Raw genomic sequence first — 16,835 nt, forward strand, 5'->3', positions numbered from 1 at the left:
ACCTGCAAGGCAAATTTAGGCTTGGGTTTTAGGTACCCAACTCTTGTTGGGTCCTACAAGGTTAGTCACAATGGTCTTAGGGACCCAAATGCAAGTTTTATCTCCCTTGCATCTTGCCCCTAACTTCCTAGCAATCACCTTCTTATCCTTTCTACAAATAGCAAAGGAAGCATTGCAAGTATGAAAAATTGTAGAAGGTTCATTGTTTACTTTTCTAGGAACATGAACAACATTTCTTCTAGGCATAGCATTTTTCCTAGCCAAATTTCTATCATGCATAATAGAAGAACTAGAAGCAAACATGGCATGAGAATCAAAAGCATCATAACTTCTATAAGCATTCCTAGAGTGTCTCCTATCATGATACAAGAAAGCATGGTTCTTTTGAGTACTACTAGCCATAGGGGCCTTCCCTTTCTCCTTGGCGGAGATGGAAGCCTTATGGCTTGTTAAGTTCTTGACTTCCCTCTTGAAGCCAAGACCATCCTTAATTGAGGGGTGTCTACCAATCGTGTAGGCATCCCTTGCAAATTTTAGCTTATCAAGTTCACTTTTGCTAGTCTTAAGTTGGGCATTAAGACTAGCCACTTCATCATTCAATTTAGAAATTGAAACTAGGTGTTCATTACAATCATCAACATTAAAATCTTTACACCTATTGCAAATTGCAACATTTTCTACACAAGATGTTGATTTATTAGCTATTTCTAACTTAGCATTCAAATCATCATTTATGCTCTTTAAGCTAGAAATAGAGTCATGGCATGTAGACAATTCACAAGTGAGCATTTCATTCCTTTTAATTTCTAAAGCAAGGGATTTTTGTGCCTCTACAAACTTATCATGTTCTTCATACAAGAGATCCTCTTGCTTTTCTAATAACATATTCTTATCATTCAAGGCATCAATTAATTCATTAATCTTATCAACCTTAGTTCTATCTAAGCCCTTTAATAAACATGAATAGTCTATTTCATCATCGCTAGATTCTTCATCACTTGAGGAAGCGTAAGTACTAGTATTACGAGTGCTTACCTTCTTTTCCCTTGCCATGAGGCAAGTGTGATGCTCGTTTGGGAAGAGGGATGACTTGTTGAAGGCGGTGGCGGCGAGTCCTTCGTTATCGGAGTCGGACGACAAACAATCCGAGTCCCACTCCTTGCCAAGGTGTGCCTCGCCCTTAGCCTTCTTGTACGCCTTTTTCTTTTCCCTCTTGTTCCCTTGTTCTTGGTCACTGTCATCATCGGGACAATTAGCGATAAAATGACCAATCTTACCACATTTGAAGCATGAGCGCTTCCCCTTCGTCTTGGTCTTGTTGGGATGCCCCTTGTGACCCTTTAGCGTCGTCTTGAAACGCTTGATGATGAGGGCCATTTCTTCATCATTAAGCCCGGCCGCCTCAACTTGCGCCACCTTGCTAGGTAGCGCCTCCTTGCTCCTCGTTGCTTTGAGAGCAATGGTTTGAGGCTCTTGGATTGGGCCATTCAACACATCATCAACGTATCTAGCCTCCTTGATCATCATTCGCCCGCTTACGAACTTTCCAAGTATCTCCTCGGGCGTCATCTTGGTGTACCTAGGATTCTCACGAATATTGTTCACAAGATGTGGATCAAGGACGGTAAAAGATCTTAGCATTAGGCGGACGACGTCGTGGTCCGTCCATCGTGTGCTTCCATAGCTCCTTATTTTGTTGACGAGGGTCTTGAGCCGGTTGTACGTTTAGGTTGGCTCCTCGCCCCTTATCATTGCGAATCTCCCAAGTTAGCCCTCCACCAACTCCATCTTGGTGAGCATGGTGACGTCGTTCCCCTCATGTGAGATCTTGAGGGTGTCCCAAATCTGCTTGGCATTATCCAAGCCGCTCACCTTATGGTATTCATCCCTGCACAATGAAGCTAGAAGAACAGTAGTAGCTTGTGCATTTTTGTGAATTTGCTCATTAATGAACATGGGACTATCAGTACTATCAAATTTCATTCCACTCTCTACTATCTCCCATATGCTTGGATGGAGAGAGAACAAGTGACTACGCATTTTGTGACTCCAAAATCCGTAGTCCTCTCCATCAAAGTGAGGAGGTTTACCAAGTGGAATGGAGAGTAAATGAGCATTGGTACTTTGCGGAATACGAGAGTAATCAAAAGAAAAGTTTGAATTGACCGTTTTCTTTTTCTCGTAGTCGTTGTCGTCGTTGTCCTTTTGGGAAGAAGAGGACTCGTCGCTATCGTCGTAGTAGATGATCTCCTTGATGCGCCTCGTTTTCTTCTTCTTCCCGTCTTTTCTTTTGTGGCCCGACCCCGAGTCAGTAGGCTTGTCATCCTTTGGGTCATTGACGAAGGACTCCTTCTCTTTATCATTGACCACCATCCCCTTGCTCTTAGGATCCATCTCTTCGGGCGATTAGTCCCTTTCTTGAAGAGAACGGCACTGATACCAATTGAGAGCACCTAGAGGGGGGTGAATAGGTGATCCTGTAAAACTTGAAACTTAGTGCCACAAAAACTTGATTAGAAGTTAGCACAATAATGCCAAGTGGCTAGAGAGGAGTCTTAGCAAAACACAATAACCACAAAGAGATCAACACAGAGATGGCACAATGGTTTATCCCGTGGTTCAGCCAAGTCCAATACTTGCCTACTCCATGTTGTGGCGTCCCAACGGACGAGGGTTGCAATCAACCCCTCTCAAGCGGTCCAAAGACCCACTTGAATACCACGGTGTTTTGCTTTGTTTACTATATCCCGCTTGCGAGGAATCTCCACAACTTGGAGCCTCTCGCCCTTACACTTTGATTTTCACAAAGAAGCACGGAGTAAGGGAGGGATGAGCAACGCACACAAGACACAAAATCAGAGCAACAATACGCACACAAGTCACAACACGAGCTCTCAACACAACCTGAAGAGTACACTACTCAAATGGAGCTCTAGTTGCTATCACAAAGAATCGAATGCGCGGAATTGAAGTCTTGGTGCTTAGGAATGCTTATAGAATGCTTGGTGTGCTCCTCCATGCGCCTAGGGGTCTCTTTTATAGCCCCAAGGCAGCTAGGAGCCATTGAGAGCATTCCAGGAAGGCAATTCTTGCCTTCTATCGCCTGGCGCACCGGACACTCCGGTGCACCACCGGACACTGTCCGGTGCGGATTTCTTTCCTTCTGTGGCGCAACTGACCGTTGAAGATCCAGAGCCATTGGCGCACCGGACACTGTCCGGTGCACACCGGACAGTCCGGTGCCCCCTTGTGACCGTTGGCTCGGCCACGCGTCACGCGCGGAATCCTCGGCCGACCATTGGCCCGGCTGACCGTTGGCTCACCGGACAGTCCGATGATTTATAGCCATACGCCGTTAATCACTTCCCGAGAGCGACGACTTCGCCTGTGAATGGCTCACTGGACAGTCCGGTGCACCACCGGACAGTCTGGTGATTTATAGACGTACGCCGTTGATCGCTTCCCGAGAGCAGCCATTTGACAGTCGCCAGCCTGGCGCACCGGACACTGTCCGGTGCACCCAGACCGAGCTGTCTTTGGCTGAACAAATCCATCTCTTTTCCAATTTGATTTCTCTTGTTTCCAGCACTTAGACACAATATATTAGTTCTTAAAACAATGTACCAAGTCTAGAAACATACCTTTAGACTTGATTTGCACTTTGTCCATCACTTTGCATAGATTTCCATAAGTCCACTTGTGTTGGCACTCAATCACCAAAATACTTAGAAATGGCCCAAGGGCACATTTCCCTTTCAATTATGAGAAACTAAAATTTGCTAGGGATGCCTACACCATCGGTAGACACCCCTCTATTAAGGATGGACTCGGTTTCCAAAAGGGAACCAAGAATATAACAAGCCAAAGGACTTCCAATCTCAACAAAGAGAAAGGGAAGGCTCCCATGGCTAGTAGCTCTAAAAGAAACCAAGCCTATCTTTATGACAAGAGAATTACTAGTATTGCTCTTCATGATAGGTGTTATAATCATGTTGTTTCTTGTGTATGTCATGATGCTGCATTTAGTTCTCATGCCATGTTTGCATCTAGCTCTTCTTATGCTCATGGTAGAAATAGGCCTAGGCGTCATTGAAAGGGAAATGTGCCCCTGGGCCATTTCTATAAGTATTTTGGTGATTAGATGTCCAACACATATTGATTAAGTTCTTATGTGCTAAAGGAGTGAGAAGTGTGAATCAAAGAACAAGGTATGTTTCTAGACTTAGTGAATTGTTTTTGAGTACTAACATGCTTATCTAAGTGCTAGAAACAACGCCAAGTAAAGAAGAAAGTCATTAGAAAAGAGTTGGTTGTGTACAGTCAACACCAGCTCGGGTCTGGCACACCGGACTTCCGGTGGTGCACCGAACAGTGTCCGGTGCCCTAGGCTAGTCGACGGTGAACCAGCTGCTCTCGGGAAACGACGGAGTGACGCGGCTATAAATCACCGGACTGTCCGGTGAGTTGTCAGCGATGAACTCGTTCCTCTCAGGAAAAGAAAAAGGCGACGTGGCTATAATTCAATGGACTGTCCGGTGGTGCACCGGACTGACCGGTGAGTCAACGGCGCCTGCGACCAACGATCGTCCACGCGATCAACGCACGACATGTGGCCCGCTCCAACGGTCGATTGGGCACACCAGACTGTCCGGTGTGCACTGGACAGTGTCCGGTGCGCCAACTGGCCCGAAGACCAACGGTCGGTTGTGCCCGGTATGGATGGAAATCGAGCACCGGACTGCTATAGTGGCTGTTCGGTGGCGCACCGGACTGTCCGGTGTGCCACTCGACAGAAGGCAGGAATTGCTTTCCAAGTTGATCTCCAACGGCTCCTAGCTGCCTTGGGGCTATAAAAGGGACCCCTAGGCACATGGAGCAGAATACCAAGCTTACAAGAAACATCCTAAGACACCTAGACTCTGCATTCACGCAATCGGATCATCGTTCTTGAGATTTGAGCACTATTTGAGTTGTACACTCCTTGCGCTGTGTTTGTGTGCTCACTTCTTCACTTGTGTGCGTGGTTGTGCTGCGGATTTGAGTCTTGCGTGTGTTGCTCTCCCATCCTTACTATGTACTTTCTTTGTGATCAATATTGTAAGGGCGAGAGGCTCCAACTTGTGGAGATTCCTCACAAACGGGAAGGATACTCTGAAAGGAAAAGACTATGGTATTCAAGTTGATCATTGGATCACTTGAAAGGGGTTGAGTGCAACCCTCGTCCATTGGGACGCCACAACGTGGAAGTAGGCAAGTGTTACTTGGCCGAACCATGGGATAAAAATTGCGTGTGTCTTGTATTCCTTTTCTGTGATTATTTTGTTCACAAGAATTCGCTTCATAGCTACTTAGTCGCACTAACACTTTAATAATCAAGTTTGTGGCTATCTAGTGTTTGATTTTACAGGATCACCTATTCACCCCCCTCTAGGTGCTCTTAGTCATCATGCTATTTCTCATGCGCCTAGGAAAGTATCCACTGGACCAACTACTATTTATCAAACATGTGATGCTTCATTTGTTCTTACATGCAAAAATGATAAAGTAGTTGCTAGAAGTTCGGGACCTAAGTGCATGAAAGACAAAACTTGCATCTGGGTTCCAAAGTCTGTTTTGACTAACCTTGTAGGACCCAACAAGAGTTGGGTACCTAAAACCCAAGCTTAATTATCTTGCAGGTTTATGCATCTGGGGGCTCAAGCTGGATTATTGATAGCGGATGCACAAACCACATGATGGGGGAGAAGAAAATGTTCACCTCCTACGTCAAGAACAAGGATTCCCAAGACACTATCATCTTTGGAGATGGGAACCAAGGCAAGGTTAAGGGCTTAGGCAAAATAGCCATCACAACTGAGCATTCAATTTCAAATGTGTTTTTAGTAGAATCGCTCGGGTACAATTTATTGTCTGTAAGCCAATTATGTTATATGGGTTATAATTGCTTATTTATAAATATTGATCTATCTGTCTTTAGAAGAAGTGATGGTTCATTAGCTTTAAGGGTGTATTAGACGGTAAGCTCTAATTAGTTGATTTCTCAAAAGATAATGTCGATCTAGATGCATGCTTAATCGCTAAGACTAATATGGGCTGGCTCTGGCATCGCCGTCTAGCACATGTTGGGATGAAGAATCTTCATAAACTTCTAAAGGGAGAACATGTGTTAGAACTAACAGACGTCTGTTTTGAGAAAGACAGACCTTGTGCAGCATGCCAAGCAGGGAAGCGGGTGGGAAGTACTCTTCAAAGCAAGAACGTGATGACAACGTCAAGACCACTGGAACTCCTACATATGAATCTCTTTGGGCCCATTGCTTATCTTAGCATCGGGGGAAGTAAGTATGGTCTTGTTATCATAGATGATTTTTCCCGCTTCACTTGGGTTTTCTTTTTGTAGGACAAATCTGAAACTCAAGGAACTCTAAAGCGCTTCTTAAGAAGAGCTCAAAATGAAGTTAAGCTAAAGGTGAAAAATATAAGGAGCGATAATGGATCTGAGTTCAAGAACCTACAAGTCGAAGAATATCTTGAGGAGGAAGGCATCAAGCACGCGTTCTTCGCTCCCTACACACCACAGCAAAATGGTGTAGTAGAGAGGAAGAACAGGACGCTAATTGACATGGCGAGGACTATGCTTGGAGAATACAAGACGCCTGAGCGGTTTTGGTCAGAAGCTGTGAATACATCTTGCCATGCCATAAACCGGCTCTATCTACATCGCCTCCTCAAGAAGACATCATACGAACTCCTAACCGGTAACAAACCCAATGTTTCCTATTTTTGTGTATTTGAGAGCAAATGATACATCTTGGTGAATAAAGGTAGGCATTCAAAGTTTGCTCCCAAAGCTGTAGAAGGGTTTTTACTAGGTTATGACTCAAATACAAAGGCGTATAGGGTCTTCAACAAGTCATCAGGATTAGTTGAAGTCTCTAGTGATGTTGTATTCGATGAAACTAATGGCTATCCTAGAGAACAAGTTGATCTTGATGATGTAGATGAGGATGAGGTTACGATGACCACAATACGAATAATGGCAATAGGTGATGTGCGACCGCAGGAACAACAAGAGTAAGGTCAACCTTCTTCCTCTACATTGGTGCATCCCCCAACTCAAGATGAGGAACAGGTACCTCAAGATGAATGGCTAGATCAAGGGGGAGCACATGAAGAACATGATAAGGAGGAAGAAACTTCACAAGTTCCTCCAACTCAAGTCCAGTCAACCATTCAAAGAAATCATCCAATAAATCAAATTTTGGGTGATATCAGCAAGGGAGTAACCACTCGCTCACGTCTAGCTAATTTCTGTGAGCATTACTCGTTTGTTTCTTCTATTGAGCATTTTAGGGTAGAAGAAGCCTTGCAGGATCCGGACTGGGTGTTGGCCATGCAGGAAGAGCTCAACAACTTCAAGAGAAATGAAGTTTGGAGCCTGGTGCCACGTCCGAAGCAAAATGTTGTGGGAACCAAGTGGGTGTTCCGCAACAAGCAAGATGAACACGGTGTGGTGACAAGAAATAAGGCTCGACTTGTGGCAAAAGGTTATGTCCAAGTCGCAGGTTTGAAATTTGAGGAGACTTTTGCTCCTGTAGCTAGGCTAGAGTCAATTCAAATATTATTGGCCTATGCTGCTCACCATTCTTTTAAGCTGTTCTAAATGGACGTGAAGAGCGCCTTCCTAAATGGACCAATCAAGGAGGAAGTATATGTGGAACAATCCCCTGGCTTTGAGGATAACAGGTATCCTGACCACATCTACAAGCTCTCTAAGGCGCTCTATGGACTTAAGCAAGCTCCAAGAGCATGTTATGAATGCCTTAGAGATTTCCTTATTTCTAACGCTTTCAATGTTAGGAAAGCTGATCCTACTCTCTTTACCAAGACTCTTAATGGTGGTCTTTTTGTATGCCAAATATATGTTGATGGCATTATATTTGGTTCTATTAATCAAAAGTCTTGTGAGGAGTTTAGCAGGGTGATGATGTGGAAATTTGAGATGTCAATGATGGGCGAGTTGAACTACTTCCTTGGTTTTCAAGTGAAGCAACTCAAGGAAGGCACCTTCATCTCCCAAACGAATTATACTCAAGATTTGCTCAAGAGGTTTGGGATGAAGGATGCAAAGCCCACAAAGACACCAATGGGAACGGACGGACATCTAGACCTCAACAAAGGAGGTAAGTCCGTTGATCAAAAGGCATACCGGTCTATGATAGGATCTTTGCTTTATCTTTGTGCTAGTAGACCGGATATTATGCTAAGTGTATGCATGTGTGCTAGATTTCAATCCAACCCTAAGGAGTGTCACCTTGTGGACGTTAAGCGAATTCTTAGATATTTGGTTTCTACGCCTTGCTTCGGGATCTGGTGTCCGAAGGGGTCTACCTTTGACTTAATCAGATACTCAGATTACAACTATGTCGGGTGCAAGGTTGATAGAAAGAGCACATCAAGGACTTGTCAGTTTTTGGAAAGGTCCCTGATGTCTTGAGCTTTAAGAAACAAACTTCCGTTGCCCTATCCACCGCTGAGGCCGAGTATGTTGCCGCAGGACAGTGTTGCGCCCAAATACTTTGGATGAGACAAACCCTCCAGGACTTTGGCTACAACCTGAGCAAAGTCCCACTCCTATATGATAATGAGAGTGCAATCCGCTTGGCGGATAATCCTGTTGAACACAGCTGCGCTAAGCACATAGACATCCGGCATCACTTTTTGAGAGACCACCAACAAAGGGGAGATATCGATATTTATCATATCAGCACCGAGAACCAGCTAGCTGATATCTTCACCAAGTCTTTAGATGAGAAAAGGTTTTGCAAATTGCGTAGTGAGCTAAATGTCTTAGATTCGCGTAACTTGGATTGATCTATAGCATACATGTGTTCTATGCCTTTGATCATGTTACTTTCAACATTAATGTCTTTAATTGCTTATTTTTGGTGCTCAAGTTGTACGAGTCATCCCCGGACCTTACAAGTCCCTATACAAATGATGCACATGTTTAGGGGAGGATGTGCTACAACTTGACTCCCTTGAGACTAACTTGTTTGTTGAGTACTCTTGAAATAGTCTCAAAAGTGTATTGGAAGGAAAAAGTGAACTTGGACAAAGAAAGGGCTTTCACTGTATTCCGGTATAAATGTATCTTGTCCCAAGCTCGTACTTATGTTCTCATTGCCTTTTGCGCTTATTTGACATTTTGGTGAGGCAATGGGGTTAAAGGGACAAAAAGGTCTCCTGTTTTGGTGCTTCATGCCAAAGGGGGAGAAATTAAGACCAAAGCAAATGGATCAGCCAACCACTTGTGAATTTCAAAAATTGTAGAGTTACAATCTTTATATTTGATCAAAACCCTCTTATTGCAAAAATTGTTCTCGTATGGGGGAGATTTTTTATTATGGGAAAAGGGGGAGTTTTTGGTATTTGATCAAATTTACTCTTGATAGATCTCTTGATTTGCCAAAACAAGTGTGTTTGACTTAGAGATAGGAAATAGAATTTGTTTTGTGAAAATAAACCAAGTGGTGGCAAAAGTGATCCAAATATGCCAAATCCTATGTGAGATAAAATTGGTCTTCAATTTGCACTCTTTAGCTTCTCTCTGAGAATGATATTGCACTTTGAGTTGCTTTCAAATGTGTTGGCATAAATCACCAAAAAGGGGGATATTGAAAGGGAAATGTGCTCTTGGGCAATTTCCATAAATATTTCGGTGATTAAAATGCCCAACACATATTATGTTTTGGTGATTAGATGCCCAATACATATTATTTTGATTAATATGTGCTAAGTGCAAAAGAGATGCAAATCAAGAATCAAGATACGACTCTAGCCTTAGTGAATTGTTTTTGGTACTAATATACTCCTCTAAGTACTAGGATCCTTGTCAAATCAAATGAGATTGGATTGGAGAAGTTTGGCTAAGTCCAGCCAGACTTGTACCAGCCTGCGGTGCACCAGACTGTCCGGTGTGCATCGGACACTGGCTCAGCAACAAACTCGTTGCTCTCGGAAAATCGCCGAGGGCGCCGTGGCTAAAATTCACCGAACTGTCCGGTGTGCACCGGACTGTCCGGTGAGCCAACAACACCCGCGCCAATGGTCGGCAGCGCGATCAGCGGGCGACGCGTGGCCCACGCCAACAGTCACTAGGCCGCACTGGACTGTCTGGTGTGCACCGGACAGTGTCCGATGTGCCAAGGGGACCGAGGGCTCAACGGTTGGCTTCGCCAGAGAAGGAAAGAAATTGGACACTGTTCTTGTCTGGTGGTGCACCGAACTGTCCGGTGTGCCAACCGACAGAAGGCAAGAATTGACTACCAAATGGAGATCCAACGACTCCTAGCTGCCTTGGGGCTATAAAAGGGACCCTAGGTGCATGGAGCACAATACCAAGCCTCCATTGAACATCCTAAGACGCCTAGACACCGCAAGCACGCATTCGGATCACTGCGACTAAGATTTGAGCACTTGTTGAGTTGTAAACGTGTTGCGTTGTGTTTGTGTGTTCTTGTCTTGACTTATGTGCGTGTCATTGCTATGGTTCTAGCTCTTGCGTGTGTTTCTTTCCCTCCCTTACTCTTGTGGTTTTCATTGAGATCAATCTTGTAAGGGGAGAGACTCCAACTTGTGGAGATTCCTCGCAAAGGGAAACATCTGCTAAGGAAGAAAGCCGTTGTATTCAAGTGGATCATTGGATCGCTTGAAAGGGGTTGAGTGCAACCCTCGTCCATTAGGATGCCACAACATGGAAGTAGGCAAGTGTTCTACTTGGCCGAACCACGGGATAAAAATCGCTGTGTCACTTGTTTCTATTCTTGTACGATCTTCTACTCACTTGATAATTGCTCTAAGTTTAATACTCACTTTGTGAAGAGCAATTAAGTGAAGAATTCACCTCTCTCTCTCTTGTCATATCACCTTGGTTTGATTACACTAATATTTTATAAACCAAGTTTGTGCTATTTAGTGTTGATTTTTACAGGATCACCTATTCAACCCCTTCTAGGTGCTCTCAGCATGTCATTAAGTTTTTTGAGGATGTTTGCACTAAACAAAAAGCTCAACTTAAAACTTTAAAAATAAGTTGATTAGCTCTCAAAATGACTATAAATTTTTGCTAGAAAAATAGAAACATTTGCAAATTTGAATTGTGAGCTAACAACTAAAATTGAGCAATTTGAGTCTAATGCAACATCCTCAACTACCGATGATAGCCTTATCAAAAAGAATGAAAAACTTAAGACTAAGTTAGCTAGCTCTCAAGAAGCCACTGAAAACTTACTAGAAAAAATAGATTTTTTTAGCGTACATAATAATGAGCTAATTAGTAAGTTAGAGAACATTGATAGTTGTCATTGAACTTCTAGAGTTGGGTCTATGATTAATAATTCACAATCATTTTGAAACTTTATCAATCATAGCTGTAGAAGCAATTTAAATTTTAACTCTATGACTAGTTCAAAACTGAACTATTATTTGTAGTTAGTATATGCATTAAACAAAATATAGTTGTTAGTAACATATACATCTAATTTCATATAAATATGGTCCGTGTCTCTTTATACACGGACGCTCAGTAGTTTAGAATCTAAACCGATTTAGAGGTTGTTTGATATCTCAAAAACAATTTCGACTATAGTTTTCGGTATGTAAATGTGCACTTGAAAAATTGATTCCACGGCCGAAGCAATGGAGGCAATAAAGAAGCCACAACCCCTCGGTCAGAACCAAGCTGACCCTAAGAACATGTTAGACCATATTCACTGTCTACATGATTGGTTGCTAGCACCTGCGTGGGTGGCTCGCGCGAGCCTAGGCAGCCAGAAACGCCCCTCGCTCACTTTTCTGCACATGCGGGTATATGGGTGAAAAAACATCTACGTCGTATGCAGGATAGGACCATATCATACAGGAAATTAATCACTAGCTGAAGCCTGGTCAACGGCTCCGGTTGGCCTAGACACGGATGGCCTGGCAACCAATCACAGGGGATAAGATCTTTTAAGATGGGTTAACTAAATGCCTCTTTGGTAGGGCTCCTTCAAGTGCTTCTTCAACGACTTTTAAAAAAAATCTATCAAACGAGAGGCTCTTTAATAGACTCTTTCTAGAAAAGAGAGAGGAGCTCATAAAAAACCAGCAAGAGCAGAGAGCCAGAAAAAAGAGCTTCTATCAGCTCCTCTTCCATGTTTTTTTCTTCTTCGACGTTATATCATAAGAGAAGCTGTAGGAGGAGCTATATTTCAACCAGGTGCTCTTTTTAAAGCTCTTCCTGATAATGAGGGAGCTATTTTCTTAGAAAAGTCAGAGTCAGAGCTAAAGCTGTCAGAGAAAGAACCTTACCAAACGAGGCCTAAGGGCTCGTTAGTTTGCATAAGAATAAACCCGGATTCGTTCCAGCTCATCAAAACTTATATAAATTAGAGAATTAGGAATTATTCTGGATCTCCAATCCGTGGAAACCGAACATGGCCTAAAAAAGTACAAGTGATGGATTTTTTACATAGAGCTCGTCTCTACATAACTCACTATTTATGTTATCTATTAACTACATTTATGATCTATAGGCTCAGGGTTGTATGATATGGGCTCTTAGCTGATCTTAGGGTTGTACATGCCCTAAAAATATCCTTTTTCTAATGACTTTTATTATCTCTTTCGAATGAGTCGGGGAAAAAAACTATTTATAACTAGTTTGGAAGCCAGGGAAGCCAAACCTAACGAGAGAAAATCTCCTATAAAGAACTAAATGTCTGATTTAAATGGTATTTCCATGAATTTCTCGCCCTAAGAAAAGATATGTATCTTAGACTTTGTTTAGGTATTATAGTATTCACCTCATTATATGTGTATTGAGGTGGATTAAGGTTTATCCAAATAAAATTTAAAGGGAATTAACTTTTAAAACTAGCTTTCGGGAAATATCCCGTAGCCGGCACAATGCCAAAACAGACCCTAATAATATAACTTTGCTGCTCTCAAAATCAACCAAGGAAGATGCAAACAAACTAGTTGCAGGAGTTGTTCCGCGCAGAATGCAGACGCAAGACCGTGGACAGCATTATAACTTGGAAACCGACGTGACAATAATAATAGGACGCCTTTCTGTTTGTGGCGTGGTGTATCCGTGTATGTGGACGTGGTCCACGACGCTAGCTGGGCCGTTGGCAGCCGGCAGGCGGTTGGTGTGCGGCTGTGGCTTGTGGGGTGAGCCGATGACGCAGGCTGGCTGCAGCGCCACGGGCGTCTGCGTCTCCATTCCGTGTTCTAAAGAAACAATACTTTTCCTGTCGCCTGGATATGCTTCTGCTTTTTTTTTGTTTAGATAGACAAAGAAAGGGGGGTATGCTAGTGTATACTCCCTCCGTTTCTTTTTATTTGTCGCTAGATAGTGCAAAATTGCACTATCCAGCGACAAATAAAAAGAAACGGAGGGAGTATTAGGTTACGTATATGTTAATTCTTTCTTCGTTGACATGGGAAATTAATTTCCTATTTTTATTGTCGAGAGATTTCATCGTCTCTGGATCACCTGAAAACCCATAACTCCCGGGATCCGAGGCTGAATTTGGACGTGCTATGCTAGCACGAGAGAGGTGTTTGTGCGGTAGCTTTCGATCGGGACAAGGCAACTTGACTCCGATTCCATCCTGCTTTGTTTGACACTGACCCGTGTTCCACAGAAAAAATGCACGCACCTCTTCGCTCTCGATTCCGACGCGACGTAGCTCAAATCTCTTCTGGAACAATAGAACACGCCAGTTTTTATGTTTAATCAGAGAAATAAAAAGGGAGTACGGAGGGGAAAACACACACACACACACAAAAGGAAAGGTTTGGTTGGACCGATACATGCCAGCGCGAAGAAAGAGGAAAGAGAGGAAGAATCATATAAATCATAATCGAGGGCGTAGTTGCATGTGTCCAAGTATCCAATCCACTGTACCTTCGGAATCTAGCTAGCCAATAAAATTTACATGTTTTAAACATTCTTTTTATGTTTAATCAGAGCTTTGTGAGTACGACGAGAATACATAGGTGCTAGTCAGTTTCATGATCAAGATTGTACAAACAATATTACTATTTATTCCTTCTAATAAATTTATTAAGAAAATATACTTCGCGCTTAATCTTTTACAATAACTATATATTATATAAAACGTTAATATACTTTTATATAAATTTGATTAACCTTTGAAAAAAATAACTCCCGAGACGGCATATGATTTTCATCTGGTACTATAATATTTTTGTCCCTTAGGCTTTGTTCGTTTACACCAATCCCGCTCTGGATTATCATGGATTGGAATTAAATCCATGCCTCAATCCATGCCCCAAAATAATCCATGACTACTTAATTTTTTTATTCGGTTAAACCTATCATGGAATATAACCGAAAGGTTTGGGAATTTTTTAAACTATGGAAGACATGGATTCTATCCATAGCCCATTAGGTATGGAACAAATCCATGAGATATTGCACAAGTTTACATTAGAATCAATGGATCAAAAGAATAACTAGTTTTGAAAGTCACATGGATTTGTTGATGGATTTAATCCCACCATGGGATTGGGTGTGAGATATGGATTCACCCAATCCATACCCGGATTAAATCCATGATGGGATTATATCTCATGTAACCGAACAAGGCCTTACTGGGAAGTTTTGGGTGGGGGCGTTGTAGCGTGATGGGACCTATACACGTGTCCACGCGTTGACAAGTGAACCTACACACGTGTCCACGTGTTGACTACTCAACTGTTCAAACAACTCTTGCTTCTAGATTGGAAGAGAGCAACTGGTCGGTGCTCGGTGTACTGCTCGAACTCGGTCCAGATTCGAGTCAACATTTGAGGCTTTGACTACTGACTTGGATTGCCAAGCGGGATCCTACTTCCCTGTGATTATTCCAGGTATTACTAGCAAGTAGCAATGTAGCATGTCGTTCGAAAAAAAAAACTAATGTTCGTATTCGTACCTATAAATTTCTATATTTTATTTACTCTTCAACAATTTTTTTCTATATCTTATTTTCCTTCTAGAAAACGATTTTTATTTATTTTATCTGTAGCTAAAAAAATTAAGTTAGAAACTATGATTAAATAACGATTTAGCAACTTTTTAAAAATATTGTTTATCATTACTGTTCTAGAAGTAGATGCAGTTCTAGTTGTTGCATGCCAAGTATATACCTAGGCGCTGGAGAACGAAGGAAAAATCGTAACCGGAAGATGATCTTTGACATCGTCAGCCGACGAGAGCTTTTATGAGGTAAGATTGTTGGCTACTGAATATCAGACAGAGAAAATATCACGTGACGACCCTCACGTGACGCGCATCACGCGATCCATCGAGGAACCGCCGCCGCACCGGATCGAGCCGGCTATTACTACTGCTCCACACTTTGTCAATCAAAAAAAGGATGCTAGGAGCATTACCCCACGAACTTCAGGATTGGCTGCGCCAGCAAAGGGTAGTGCACTAGTACTAGCGGCAGTAAAAAGTTGATGAGCTTTCGAACTTTGGCATGTCGTCCTCGTCTGGACTGGACAAAGGGCCTGTTTGGTTCAGGGTTTTTCTGATCAGCTTTTCTGAAAATCTGGCTGTGGGAAGAATCTGGCTGTAGAAAGAATCTGAGTATCATTACGATTATGTGTGGAGGAAGATAAAATTGTTCATAGGGCTCAGGATCTAGAAAGTGACAGATTCCTACTATTACAACGACTCAACCGATTATGTGTTTATGTTAATTTTGGATGATTTTTGTCCCAATGAATTTTATAGAAGCTGGCTGAAAAGCTGAGCGTTTGGCAGTCCGCAGCAGCTTTTGATGGATAGAAGCTGTCAGAATCCGAAATAAACAGGCACAAAGCCAAACCACCCAAAGTGCTCGTGCTCCCGTGCGGAACAGTTCTGCCTGGAGTCGGACCCGCCCGCGACCGCGAGACGTCACCGTTTTCGCTTTGGCCACTGTTTCGTCGTAGCCGCACGCAGCAGCTTCGCTCTGGGGCTCTGGCCTCTGGCCTCTGCCAGTTGGTGTCTGGTGTTTGGCGCCTGCGGGGATCCGATCGGGACACGGGACGGCCGCCAGCTCAGTACTACTACCTCGTGTTCGCGGCGGGGGTGCCAGCGTCCCGCGCAGGCCATGCTTCGGCACGGGACCGACGAACCGAACGGGCGCCTCGCCGGCACGGCTTTGCGTGGCGTCCCGATCCCTCTTCCTCCACGCGTGGTCCAAACGTGAAGGCCCCCCAGGGAGGCGGGGATAGCTTTATGCCTCTCAGCGTTTGTTTGGCTTCGGCCAGGCGCGAGTGCGGTTGGACTTTGGACATGGATGGTTCGTCTCTCGGCTCTGCTCGGAGGAAGACGACGACGGCCCTCGTGTGTCGACCATCCGCCGCTCGAGCTCGACGCCAGTCACCCTGTCAGACCTCAATCTTTGGCAACGACCGATCGAACCCAGCTTGTCGGTCTTCCTCTCCTACGTCGAAAAATCCGCACAGGATTTGTCGCTCTGCTTTTGGTTGGCACCAGCGATGCTTTTGGTTGGTGGTTGGATATTCTCATGCGTGGAAAGTGCTCGCTCCGGTTCGCGTGATTCGGCGAGGGTGGCAGATTATCAAATGCCCCAGGTATGAATGAAAAGAAGTAAAGCAGTTTTTTGGTAAGGGATACACACTTGCACTAATTTTGATTTCTTCTTAATTTTTTTAGAAACAAAAGGTAGATTTTTATTGGCAGCATGGAAACTTGAAAAAGCCTTCTCTTCTGATTTAGGCCCATGGGTCACCTACTGCATAACACTACCACCAGCCCATGGGCT

The sequence above is a fragment of the Zea mays genome, chromosome 1 (genome assembly GCF_902167145.1).
Source record: "Zea mays cultivar B73 chromosome 1, Zm-B73-REFERENCE-NAM-5.0, whole genome shotgun sequence".
Lineage (NCBI taxonomy): Eukaryota > Viridiplantae > Streptophyta > Magnoliopsida > Poales > Poaceae > Zea > Zea mays.